Source organism: Muscardinus avellanarius (genome assembly GCF_963383645.1).
Source record: "Muscardinus avellanarius genome assembly, chromosome: 9".
Taxonomy (NCBI): Eukaryota; Metazoa; Chordata; class Mammalia; order Rodentia; family Gliridae; genus Muscardinus; species Muscardinus avellanarius.
In genome coordinates, this window is record NC_137795.1 from 114,006,607 (window position 1) to 114,020,625 (window position 14,019).

The 14,019-nt window shown below is 57.4% G+C and overlaps 1 protein-coding gene across 1 annotated transcript in view; it reads right to left on the bottom strand.

The window, feature by feature from the left end:
* Positions 1 to 14,019, bottom strand: part of PTPRN2 (protein tyrosine phosphatase receptor type N2) — a gene marked incomplete at both ends in the record, with an annotated part of 666,019 nt that overhangs the window by 102,994 nt on the left and 549,006 nt on the right. The window lies entirely within an intron of this gene.

Below are 14,019 nucleotides of genomic sequence, written 5' to 3' on the forward strand. Positions count from 1 at the left end.
ACAGGACAGTGGGGGGGCGCGGGCAAGTCGCCCACACTCCCGGCCAGCAACCCCCACAATTACTCCGGGATGAATGGAGAAGCCTGCGCCTCAGTCCGGGTTGCTACAAGACGAGAACAATTAGCAAACCCCTTTCCACCACCTAATTTCGCGTGGTAACAAAATGGATTTTTTCCCCATGAATGCCTGGCCGGCCTATTCATTATCTCCCTTCTATTAGTAATTTTCTGCTCCGCATTCAGCCTCCCAACTCCTCATTCTCTGCTGTCTCCGAGTGTACACAGGGCCTCTTATGTCAGGCCGGGCCCATTTTTATCTTGTAATCATAAAGGCCACCAAAGCAATTATCGCCGGTCTTGACTGGAAAAGCTGGTCATTAATTAGCCTCCTTTCGCCTTCGCTGCGCGGATTAGCGGGCGCCGGGACGAGTTCATGGAGACGCGGGTTAAATGAGAAAAGGCGCGCCTGGATGTTCCCGCTGGATGCGCTGCCCGCGGGTGCGCGGGGTCCGCGGCGGGGAGAGCGAGGGAGGGGCCGCCGGGACCCCCAGGCCCCCTCCCCGCGGCCCTCTTCCTCGGCCTCCCGGTGGTCCCCGCCCGCCCGGCTCTGCCCCGCGGCGCGCTCCCAAGCCCCGGGGCGGGGGGCGCAGCCTGGGCCCGGGTCTCCTGCCCGGTCCTTCGCGGGCCGGTGGTCGGTGGGGCCGCCCAGCGAGCTCGGCCGGCGCCCCAGCTCCAGGACGGCCGAGCCGCCCGCGGGAGGCGCTGCCCGGAGCCCCCCCACCCCACGGCTGCGCGCCCACGTGGCCGCCTCGCACACCCGGCCGCCTGCCCGGCCACCCGCGGGCCCGGGAGCGGAGCAGAGCCCCGGCCCACGGCCGCCCGCCGAGCCGGCCAGGCCCACGCCGCCGAGACCCCCGGAGACGGCCAGAACCACGACGCGGAGACCCCCGGAGCCGGCCAGAACGACGCCGCCGAGACCCCCGGAGCCGGCCAGAACGACGCCGCCGAGACCCCCGGAGCCGGCCAGAACCACGACGCGGAGACCCCCGGAGCCGGCCAGACCACGCCGCCGAGACCCCCGGAGCCGGCCAGAACGACGCCGCCGAGACCCCCGGAGCCGGCCAGAACGACGCCGCCGAGACCCCCGGAGCCAGCCAGGCCCACGCCGCCGAGACCCCCGGAGCCGGCCAGAACGACGCCGCCGAGACCCCGGAGCCGGCCAGACCACGCCGCTGAGACCCCCGGAGCCGGCCAGAACCACGACGCGGAGACCCCCGGGCAGTGCGGCCAGCTCGGTCCTCGCCCGCCCGTGCACGCCGCGGCGGACGGCGCACCGCCCTCGGGCGGGCAGAGACAGAAAGCGCTCGCCCTGCGCCCGCCTCTCGCTCCGAGTGGGGATTACTCAAAGGTCAAAGAAAAATGTCAAGGAGAGGGGCCGGCTCCGAGAGGTCGGGTCTCTGCTCCCTGGGCCCGCGCTGGCTCCCAGGGGTCCCCTCCCCCGAGAAGGGGAGGAGAAAAGGAAGAGGGGGACCTGTCTTCGGGAGTCCTACTTCCAGGCTCACCCAGCTCCCGGTCTTTGGGAGAAGGGGTACCGCCCCAGGCTGGTGCCCGGGACCCTCCTCCTCTCCAGGCCTGGGGCTTGCTTGGAGGTGTTAGCTCCTCGCGGACTGGCAGGGAACCCCCGCCTCTGCACCGCCCTCCTCCTCCAGCTGGAACCCAAGAAGTCACTCCCTGGGGTCCTTCACCAGGACGGCTCCACGCGCCCTACCTCGCCTCCTACATCGCGGGAGGCTGATGGCAAAGAAGACCCGTTGGCTGCCAGGCAGGCCTAAGAATCCCGGAAGAAACGAAAAGTTACAGAAACACTTCAAAAAAAGAAAAGGAGATTGTGAAAGTCCCTCTGGGCACACGACTGAGTTTAAGTAACTTTACAATTACTTCCTTTCTTTTTGTGGAGTTAGAAAAACAAACTTAAAATGCCTGCTAACTGGAATCCTGAAGAAAAATAAGTGGCCTGGGGCTTAAAAGCTAGTTTCCACAGGCCGGTGGGGCTCCTGTGGGCCCCTCCCTCCCCGACCCCCGGGTCCCAGGGCTGAGTGGAGGACAGGAGCTTTCCTGGGGCTGGACAGCTAGAGAACCCAGACTCATTAGAGGCATCTTATCAGTCTTGACTTGAAACAGAAAGAAAATGATGTTTAAATATTTATGACTTTGACATTTACAGTCAGACGCCTTTTAAAAGCAGAACACCTCCTTCTGTACCTTGGCACTGGCTTGCCTGAAAGTTTGGAGCTGGGGAGAAGGAGTGGGGAGGAGGAGGGTGGAGAAGCAGGCCTCCAAGCGGGTCTTACAGGTGCACAGCTCTCTGAGCATCCTCGGATGTGGGAGGCCTGCTTACCAGCACTGGAGTACTGAGTTCTCTGGGATGCAAGAAGAGAAGCGTTTTAAATAGTCGAATAATCAAGCCAACCTTACCTCAGTTCAGGTGCATCTTGAGAGTTTTTTCCTCTCAATACCTCCACCTGCAACTCCTCAAATTTAGAAATAACAGTACTGAAAAAGTCGTAATTCAGAATAAGGGTGTGAGCGCAGAGAATTTGGGCACTGCTCTCGGAATGCACACTCTGCAGACCTGGCCGGCCTTAGCGCACGCAGAGGTGCTGTGCTCGCCTGCAGTCCCTGGCCACTGAAGGCAAAGGCCTTCAGAACTTTTTTTTTTTTTTTTTAAGGCTGTCCATGTGGGAAGCTTAAAAGAAAAGGAAAGAAAAAAAGAACATTCTCTACAGACTCCATTGTGAGAAGGAGCCACAAAATTGCAGGACTCAATGGTAAATATTTGTTGACAGGCAGGTAGCAAAATGTAGCATTTTCCCAAGGCAGTATAACTAAACCAGTTCACAAGAGCAGCCCCTTACCGGATTCACAGATGTGCAATTTTAAAATCTGCTTGTATTAAAACGTTTTTATTCAGTTTCATTAATAAATTTCTGAGATGGCCGATGCATTCATTTATGTAATTTCCCAGGGATTTGCCTTCCAACCTTCCCTACCCTGTGTTTGTCTGCACTTATTATTTTTTCAGGTAGCAAAGACCATATGAGGAATGAGAAGTGAGGAGGGGAAAGCCCCCTCTGGGGCTGGAGATGTGGAAGGAGGATTGTTAGTGTAACCACAAAGCCCTTTTCCCTGTAAAATTCAGAATTTTAGAGACTACTAATGAGTCACTCTCCCAAGTTTGTCTTTGGTTGGCTAGATGAGCATCTTAGATTATTTGGAAATTTCATCCTAAGTGTACTAAAATATAGTCACTAAAATACAGTAGCCATCACTTAAAAGCTGGCCACAATTTTTAGCAGCGTTCAGGCCTGGATGAGTGACCAACTTAAGAATCTGGGGGAGGTGCCTTAAAATATTTTAAAGTATTTTTTAAAGCTGTTAACTGAACTATTTTTAATTTGGAATTTGCCACAGAATTCTAATAAATGAGAGAAGCCAGGCGGAAATAATCATGTATTAATTCTCTGCATTACAAAATCTTTTCAGAAGCTATTATCAGAACAGGAGGCACTGCGGTCTGAATTCAGGGTGGAGAAGTCCTTTGTGCTACTGAAAGCTATTGTTCCTCTGTGCAGATGAAATTGTACTTGCAAATCTGCCATTCAAGTAGCCAAAGGAGGGGGTAATGTGGGCAAAAGAAAAGAATCTCCAAGAAATAATTATTCTTAAACACAAACTTTAATGAAAATAAGTTGGGATATGCTGTTTTAAAATAGGCTTTTTGTTGAGCTTTTTTCCCAAGCATACCCATAAAAGTGAATATTCAAAAGATAAACTGCGTATTTGCCATCGTTAAGCACTCCTAAAATGCCAGTTTTTAGGAAAAAATGCTCTGCTTTAAGAGATCACAGAAGATTTGCAATGTTGATGTTTAATAGGGGGCACTCCTGTGAACTCATATTTAGTAGGCTCCCTATCCACAAATTGTCTTGGGTGAACTAGAGAATGTCCAACCAGGGCATTACAGGGAGACCAGGTCCTGGTGGAAAAGGCCGGGCCCCACTGGAAAGCCAGCCCCCGCATCTTCCAGAGTGCAGGGAGGCCCCGCGTGTTCCGTCAGAACACGGTGCTGCGGCACACCTGCACACCCCGAAGGTCCCAGCCTTGGCCATGCAGGTCAAGTGGCCTGGTGCGCCCCTGCCTCTTCAGTGGCCAGGTGTTCCCTTGGGTAATGCCTGGGATGGAGGAAGGAGGACCTGCTATTCCCAGCGAGAACCAAATCTGCTTCAGGACTAGGATTTTTTTTTCTTCACCTCCTTCACACAGGCCAAGAATACCCAGGCCGAAGTTTCCCCCAGCGTCTCTGGTCTCTGGTCTGGACCCCACAGTGGCCCACTCCTGGCCGGCCGGCCCCCGTCAAGCACTCGCCTGGCGGCTGAGCCCCAGTCCCCTCCCCCACGGGGAGAGGCGAACTTCCACTGGGACAGGCTTCTGGATTTCTCGCCCAGCCTCCCAGGCCCTCCCCCTCACTAATTCACAAGATCCTATAGAGGTCGGAAAGATCAGACCGCAGCGCTGGACACAAAGGCTCGGGGGTTCCTGGGATTCGCGGGCATTCACAGCCCTGAGAGGGGCTGCCCGCCTGCGGCCCCCTTCCCGGAGGGGACAAAGCCGCGGCCCAGCCTCCCTGGCACAAAGCAAGCCGGCCAGAGGGAGGGATTAATGTCCCCAACAACGCCTGTCCATCCACGAATCTCTGGAGCTCCTGGGCCTCCCCACCGCACACCCAGGCCTGGGCGCCCAACCCTGCCAGGGTCCTGGGTCTGCGCCCTGTGGGGTACACTTGGCTGGGGGCAGGTAGAAAGAGAAGACCTCCCATCTCCTCCACACAAACCTCACTTCTCCTCCGGGTCCTAGAGCAGAGGGATCCTGGACTCTGACCACTCTGACTGCAGGTGGGGGGACCCCAGTACCCAGCAGGGACCCACGGTGCTGGGACCCCATGGCCTGAGGGCTTTGGTCTGCAACTTGAACCCGGACAGAGAGGGGGCAGGAGGCAAGACGGGGCACCTCTGGGCCCTGATTGGCAGCACCTGGGGCCTCAGGGCACCTACAGGGGCAGACTACAGAGACAGCCACCCTCCTCCCCTGCCTCCTGCCCGGAGCTCAGCGCAGTAAGGACGAAAGGGACTCCTGGGCTCTAAAAGTTAATGCTGACCAGATTAAACCCCTAGTTTTGGGGACCGTGGGGCAGACTGGGGCGGGGCTTCCCTAGCCGCAGAGCAAGTCCTGTTCCCCACTACACAGATCGCCCTCAGTGGAAAGAAGCCCTTCGCACACAGCTCTGAGGCTGAAGTTTCTCTCTGAGGAGCGCCTGGCTGCCTCACCCAGAGGGGGCGAGAAGGCACAGGTTCCCTTTGGAGACAGAGGTGGTTGCTGCTTCCAGGCGATGGGGAGAAGCTCAGAGGAGTCTCCACTCTCACGAAGGCCCCACCTGCCTCTGGAGCGGCCCCTCCAGAGCCCGCTCAGTCCTCTAACTCACTGCTGGCTGGGAGGCGCACTCTGAACCCCCCTCTCCCAGGGCCAAGGGTGCCCAGAAGCCGCCTGGTTCCCCCCGTTGGCGTTGGCTGCTTCCCCGCCTCTGGGTCCACCCTCCTTTCCTACTCCCTCCCCAGCTCCAGCCAGAGCCATCCCTCATTCCCAGGGCCTTTTTCGGGGTGGTCTGAACTAACCCAGTGGCCAGGAGGATAAGAGGGGAGCGCTCCAGAGAAGTCCGTCAGGCCAACATGCAGCCTCCCCATCTGTGTCCCCAGGAAGAGCTGCTGGGTGGGCACCCCTCAGGTGTCACCCCAGACCTACTTAGGGATGACCCCCGATGCGGGCCTTTCCCGGGGGCCTGGCCCTGTGACAGGTGTCCCGTGGGGGCTAGTCACACCCCAGGCAGGGAGCGACGCCCAGTGCCCCTCTGAGCCCCCATGCGCACCGGCCACCCTGGGAAGGCTCCCGTTCCTCCTTGCCATCTCTGCCCTTGGTGATGCGCGCGCGCGCGGGGGGGCTCTAGTTCCCTCCTGCCCCCACCCCAGGTCCTCTGCCCCCTCGGAGGGCCCATCCAATTGCCCCGCCGGTGCCCGAGCTAGGGCCTGGCGCTCCAGGTTACCTGCAGCTGGGCGGGCGGCGGGCGCCTGAGCGCGAGGAGGCGGGGGCGTGCGCCCAGGCGAGTGGCCTCGGGGCGCCGCGGCCGCGGGCGATGGGGGCGCCCTCATCCCCGCCGGCGCGGCCCTGCGCTGGAGCCACAGACCCGCGGGGCCGTCCTCTTCTGACCACAAACTTCTCCGGCGACCGGTGCAGACAAAGGTGCGGCGCGCGCGGCGGCGGCGGCGGCCCTCGGGGCTCGCGGGCACCGCTCGGCCCGCGCCCCGCCCCGGCCGGCCCCCGCGGGGCGCGCCGAGCCCCGAGCGAGCGGCGGGCGCGCTGCCCAGCCCGGGACGGCCCCGCAGGCCGCCGCGCGCGGCTCCGAGCGGGCGGCCGCGGCGCCCCGCCTTATATCCGGCCAGGCGCGCGCCCGGCGCGGCGGCGCGGCTCGGGCCCAGCCACCGGTTGCTATAGCGATGCCCCCCCACGTGTTGCTGACCGCAATTGGCTGCGGGGCCGCGGCGCTCGCGCACCCTCTCCCGCCCGCCGCCCGCCCGCCGCGGCGAATGGGCGCGGGCGTGGCCGGCCTTTCTTCCCGGCGGCTTCCACCGCGGAGTCGCACTTCAGCCTGGGGCAAGTGCGGGCAGCCCTGGGGCGGGGGTGGGGGTGAGCGCCCCGCCGACGGCTCGCTGCCGCCGCGACCTGTGCACGCGGGAGGCGAGGGGGCGCTCGCCGCCGACCGGCCTTCCCACGTACCCCAGTTTTGCCCCCTTTCCAAACGGAGGCGCGCCGGCGACGCAGGGCCCCTCCCCAGGGCGCGCCGAGGGTCGGGGCCACTCCGGGCTGCCGGCCTCCAGCCCGGCGCTGGCAGGGCCCCGTGACGGCCGAGGAGCCGCGGCGTCCCGGCCGGCCACCTTCCCGGCCGCCTTCCCGGCCGCTCGAGCCTCCCGCCCCGGGCCCGCCGCGCGGGCAGGGGTCTAGGGGGGCCGGGGCCTGGGACCCGGCGCCTGTCGCCGCCTCCCCCAAGCCCGCGCCCCGGCCGCAGCCGCAGGTCGGGCGCCCTGTGCGCGGCGCCAAGCCGCCTCTGTGCGCACGGGTCCCGCGGCCCTCCTCGCGGGCGGTCTGCGGGGCCGCCGCGTCTCCCCTCTGCCGAGCCCCCGCCCAGCCCGCCCCAGCCCGCCATTGTTCCGCGCTCGGGACGGCCGGAGTCCCCGGGCCCTCGCCTCCGCCTCGCGGCCTCTCCTGAGAGTCCACCCAGCCGCGGAGGCGCGGCCCGGGGGCCGGGAGGGCCGTCCACTGCGCGGCGCGCCCCCGGCCGCGTCCCACCGGCTCCCGCGGGCCCGGCCGAGTGCTGCTTTTATTTTCGTGTTTACGGGCCGGGCGCGAGCGCCTCGCTGACCCGGGCAGCTGCCCGCCTGCGGGGTGGGGCTCCGTGGGTCGGGGAGTGCCAGGAGAAGGGAGTCCTCTGCCCGCTGGCCCGCCCCGCTGTCCAGCCCGCGGCAGGAGTGGCCGGCCCGCGTCCCCGCGCCCAGCTCCGCGCAGAGGCCCCGGCGCCGGCGAGGCACCGGCCCTCCCGGCACGTCTCGGGGTCCGCCGAGCCGGTGCCCCGACCCCCGGCCCCGGCCCCCGGCCCCGGCGCGGAGACGGGCGGGAGGGGCCGCGCGGACGCGGGGAGAGGCTGGGGGGGGCGGGCGGGGAGCAGGGCGCCGGCAACCGTCTCTCCATGGCAACGGGCTGCGCGCGCCCGTGTGCTCGCGGGCGCGCGGGAGGTGAGGTTCCTGGGGGGGGCGGGCAGGGATCGCCGGGTCTCCGCCGCTGTGCGGCCCGGCGCCCGCGGGCGGTGGGCATCCTAGGGCAGGGCCCGCGCGGGCGCTCGGGCGCGGGTCCCTGTGCCCCCTCCCGCTGGCGCGAACGGCGCGGCCGGGCACCTCCGGGACCCCGGGGGGCAGCCGGGCCCGGCGCGCGCACCTGAGGCGGGCGGGGGCGCGCGGGGCGGGGGCGCGCGGGCCGGTTCGCGTCCCCGAGCTCCGCCGCTCCCCGCCGAGGGCAGCGGCACCGAGGGCCGGCCGGTGGCGAAGACGCGAGCTCCGGGACGCAGACCCCGCCGGCCAGGGCGGACGCCCGGAGCAGCCCGGAGCCCAGGCTGTGAGCTTTGCTTTCTCTGCCGACGTGACGTGGCGTGGCCGATAAGTAAGTAAAGCCATTTATTTCCCTTAGCTAGTTTTCCAGGCGCCCCAAGGGCTTCCCTCCAGCACCCACGTCCCGGGCCGCACTCCGAAGGAGCAGGTGTCTTCTCAGGCTGGAGGCGCAGAGCGGATTCACGCTGGGTGTCGTCACTTTTGAAAGCCTAAGATGCTTCTTGAAGGCCGGTGTCCAGGGCAGAGGAGCAAGCCCGGCGTCGCCTCAGCACGTCCCGGGGAAGCAGGACCCACAGCCCTTGTTCCGAGGACCCTCTGCTTGATGGAGCCCAAGCCGGCAGCTAGAGAGGCTGTCCAGCGAGGAGGGAGCCTTGAGTGCTTCAGAAACCACAGCCGAACCCTCCGCACACCCGGCCTGTTTTAAATTCTCTCTTTTCCATGGCAGGATAAATGTAGCCTGCGCTTCGTGGAAATACTTTAGAAAGTTTCCTGCCAGCTATGACGCAGCTGTGTTGGAGAATGAAGGATGCCTTAGGTGTTCCTTTTTTGCTTCGGTCATGAGGGCATAGATTTAATAATAAATTTCAATTCACATGATTTCAGTATCATTTTCACAAAGCACTTCTGAGACTGCGAATTGAAATAATCTATATATCAAATGAATGAGTTATTTCCATAGATGTTAGGACTGCCTAATTGATGAATGAAAACAGCCTAGCATGTTAAGTCTACATGATTTACAGAATTACTGAACAGTACAAAAAGTTTAAGATGATTTGTTGACCCCTGCTCATCCTTCTTTAAAGCGCATGTCACATCTGCCACGGTAAAAACCTGATGTGTGGTATAAGAATCTCATTCTCAAATTGAAGGGTCAACAAACTCTTAGAGACACCACTGTAGTTACTCAAATAAGTCTGCATTGTACTCAGTTATCAAAGCTGCATTTTTAATCAAAACAGAGAAAGGCTGTCACGGGAAACACGATTATTATAAGGCACCTACTTCAGGAATTTGAAATGGTATGGTTAAGGTAGGAAGTGATACGAACAAAACTTTCTGAAATACTTGACTTCAGAAAATGGAAACCAGTTTTGGTTTTAAAACAAAACAGTAATTTAAAATTACAGCTTACAAGTACTATTTAAAATATTTTAAAAGAAATTCATTTAGAAAAACTAAAATTGTAATTCAAAATGGAATTTGATCTGTTTACATTTAACCTTTAGTAATACCAGTGAATAAATTTTGAGAAGCACGATGTTAAAACTATCAGCCTCCTGGTAAAAGACAGTCATTGGCACTGGGGTTATTTTATTTTGTCTTTTTTGTGGTGCAAGGGATCGAATCCAGAGACATTTTACCTTTGAGATGCACCCTCAGCACAATCTTATTTCTTATTTGGAAACAGTGTCTTTCTAGGTTGATGAGATTCTCACTACTTGCTGAGGCTGTCCTTGAACTTGTGATCCTCCTGTTACAGGCTCCCACGTACTAGGAGTATAGGCGTGTGACACCATGCCCAGCTAGGATAACTTTTAAAAAGAGGGTATTTGCATAAGTCAACATGGATTATAAACGGAAATTCAGTAATTGTCAATAAGTAGTTATGTTTTCAAGGACAATATTTGGGAGAGACTTAGATGCTAGTGAGAAGTCCTTACTCATCCTAAAAGAAGAGCCCGCCCCAGCCTCCAGGAGGCAAAGGCTGGGTTTGATGGTCGGTCACTCCATCAGCCCTTGCAAACTGAAGCGAGGTCTCCCAGGGCAGTCCACTCACCGACTGGGAAGATGAGGGGTTCTCAGCAACATAAGATATTGTATCAAATGGATGCCCTCGCCTCAAAATGGAGAGGAACCAGGAAATCCTGGAACGATTTGTTCAAATATTTTACTTTATTTAATAAAATATGAATTCTTTATTCAAAACAACAATGCAGGCCACTTGGGGGAGGGGTTGAAAGGAATTACAAGCATTACTCAGCTTTTACTAGTTCTCATGTTGGCTCCTATTTTGATTGATCTAAAGTTTTAAAAATAAAAGTAAATAGAAACTGTTATGAAGTAGAGTTGTTCCTCCCCCGACAGCTTAACCTGCTTCTCTGAAACCAGGGCCTTACAAATGAAAGACGTGTTTTGGTGCAAATGTATGTATGCTCGATAGGTTGGCTCCCAAATATGCAGGGATTTTTAGATTTTCAAACTTTGAAGTGGTAATTCAAACAAGAAGTCTCCAGGCTTTGTCATCGCTGTTTTTAGGGTTGCCCATTAAAATTAGGTAAGAGGTATTTGCAAACAGAACCATCTCCCTGGAGGTCCATCTGGCTTTATTCTCAAGATCCAGAGTCCACGAGATGAATTACTTTCAGTGTACCTCTTTGTAAAGATCTCCCTTGTATTATTTACAAAATACTGCTACAAATACATACTTAATAGTTGGTATCAGGGTAGTGTATGTTCCTGACTCGGTTTCATTCCACTTTATAAAACGGAGCTAACACCCCTCAGCTAACCATCGTAAGGAAAGCTCGTCACCATGTGAACAGGAGTCCCGGCTCTGCAGTGGCCCAGTCCTGCTGCTGTGCTGCTGTGTCCTGTGAAAGGGGCCAGAGGGTCCAGGTGATGTCTGCAGGCCCCGGGGCCCTTCCTGTGTTTGCTGGTTATGTGCTACAGGTCCATTATAGTTGTTTGGAAACCGCTTTCTTTGGAATAAAACATAGAACAATTCAGGTAAACAGTTCATGATTATGTAACGCACGGCTCACACAATCTTTAGGAAAGATGCCTGTGTATATTTTAATGCACAAAATAGGCTCCGATGAAATGAAGGAGCGGCCACAGTGTGACGGAAGCCACCACCCACCTGTCCTGCTGACAGGGGCTCGCTAGAGAGCGATGCTTTCTGATTTTTATATTGCAAACAAACAGGTTTATAGGTATTTAGATCTGACGTGAACCAACACTCAGGAACAGCCAGTTGGCCTTTGTTCTCATACAACAAGGAGAGGGCTTAGCCATCTGAAAAATTCAGTACTGCCAATTCCGAATATCATAGGAATTCACCCCTAGCTGCTAAGTAGGCTGAGTAAAGAGTCAGATCTCCCCTCTAGACACGCCGTGAGACCGAGGGCACTTGAGCCAGTGTGGCTTGGCATCAGCATACAATCTTACAGGGCGCCGAGTATACCACACTGCTTTTAAACTCTAATGGGTCTGTCTGTCTGTCTGTCTATATCTATCGTATGTGTATATCTACATCTTTATGTTCTCATAGCTTTCCAAACACTTCCGGAAGTTACACATTTAATTCAAACTCACAACCTTTGCTTCGTTTCTGAAATTCCCATCTGGAATTATCTTTAGAGATATGCTCAAACAAACCCAGAAATCTAATCTTACATTTTGAATCATGCACTCTTATTCCCCAGCTGCTCCACTTAGCCTGCTCACCCCCCATTTCTCTGACCTTATCTCTAATGACTTTTAAGTATTTAAAAAATAAAACAAACCTTTAGAGAAAGATCATTTCGTACCCTTAAGAATACATTTTAGAAGCCCATTTCAAAAGATTAATACCAAAATCCAGGGGAGCCCGTGGGAGGAGGAGGCTGGGCCCCCCAGGTGGCACCGCAGAGGAGTGGGGCTCCCCCGCTGGGCGAGATCACAATAGAATCACCACTTTCCCCCATGGGTTTCCCGGTTTCCATGGCAACGGCCTCCCTGTCCTGAATGTCCATCTTTGGGTGAGGCTTTCTTATCTTTTGTCCTCCCTCTGACCAGAACCCACTGCCTTTCAGGACACGGCCTGGTCACATCCTGTCCTTTGGGCTGTCCTGGGTCCCCCAGGACATGCCCTGCTGTGTGTGTCTCCTCCGTCCCTCTGGTCTCTCTAGGAACACACTGCTCCTTCCTCAGAGCCGCCAGGCCGGCTGCTTTCCTCCACCAGCCAGTAAACAGCAGTGCCGGCTTAGAACACCCGGCCTGCCCTGGGTGCCTGTGGGCTGGCAGTCACTGCCCTTCTGCTGGGGGGCGCTGGCCGGCGGAGCCGCTGGCCCAGGACTTTCTCTTCCGTGAAGCCTGGCACAGAACAGCCCCTGGCCTGAGAGGCCTGGAGCGCTGCGGATGGTTCACCAGTTCACACGCTGGTGTGGTCGCCCGCTGTCCATCTTATCTGCTGTCTGATTTCTTGCAGTTCCAGATCTTCATGGTCAGCTGTGGTCCAGAATTACCAAATGCAAAACTCCAGAGACGGCTCCCATGTTTTAAATTACACACTATTCTGAGTGCCACGGTGGAACCCTGGGCTGTGCAGCTCTGTCCTGCACTGGACACGAGTCCTGCTCTGTCCAGCATGTTAAAACTGCAGGCAGTGCCTGCCCCGCAGCCACTCAGCGCCGTCCCCATGACCAGGTCAGCTGCCGCAGGTCCCAGGCTTGTGTTCAGGTGACCCTCATCTTATCCATACTGGCCCCAGCGCACCAGGCTGTGGTGCTGGGAACTCAGGAAAGCCCAAGAGGAGGAACACAGAATGCTTTCTTCAAGTGAAAGCTGAAACTTCGTGATTTACTAAGGAAAGAAATCACTGTGTGCAGAAGTTGCTACTGCCTACGGCAAGGGCCGAGGGCCAGGGTCTCTGGGAGTCGTCGTCTCTGTGGCTCCAGCGACCCGCTGGGCATCTTGGAAGGTGTCCTCAGCAGATAGGGGTGCTGCCTTACGTAACCGGCACTCTGCATGCCACACACCGCTGCGCACATACGTACGTGCACTCACACGTACGTACACTCACACGCTGCTCACACTCTTCCTAACACACCCACACTCCGTCACCTTGTGCGCGGTGCGTGCACTTGCACACGAGAGGAAGGTGGCGGCCACACGTCACTCACAGAAACCACGAGGCCTGTGTGCTCCGACTTCCAGTTTACAGCTGAGAGGCAACCGCAGCAGGCCTACACGCCTGCAGACACACACTTTCTTTTGCAGAGGGATGGAACCCAGGGGCATTCTACCTCCGAGCTACACCCCCAGCCCCTAGTTTTTCTTCCTTCTTTCCTTCCTTCCTTCCTTTCTCTCTCTCTTTCTTTCTTTCTTTCTGGGTCTGGGAATGGAACTCAGAGACATTCTACCTCCGAGCTACACCCCCAGCCCTATTTTTTTATTCTTCATTTTGAAACAAGGTCTCACTGATTTGCAAAGAGCCTCACTAAGTAGCTGAAGCTGACCAAGAACCGTGATCCTGTCTAGGCCTCCCGAATGCTGCGATCACAAGCGTGCGCCACCAGGCCTGGCTCTTTTTTTTTTTTTTTTTTTTTTTTTGGTGGTACTGGGTTCCTGGAAGCCCTTCTACCTCCGGGCTACACTCCCAGACCTATTTTATATTTTTGAAACAGGGTCTCTTACGCCAGCGCGGCTGGCTTCGAACCTGCACGATCCTCCTGTCTCTGCCTCCCAAGCGCGGGGATTACAAGCGTGCGCCACCACGCCCGGCTTTTTTTTTTTTTTTTTTTTTTTTTTAATAGAGGAGACTTCTGCTTTAGCTGCAGTCTTAGGACAGCCTCAGGTGAGCAGAGGGAGCGTGTGTGTGTGTGTGTGTAATGTGGGTTTTCTGGTCTCCATCCACTTCCACACCTCCTCTTGGGTCAAAGTAGCAGGCATTAAAGCTGAGTGTGATGGTGCATGCCTTAATCCCAATTTTTGGGAGGCTGAGGCAGGAGGATCACACGCTCAAGGCCAGCCTCAGAAAGTTAGTGAGG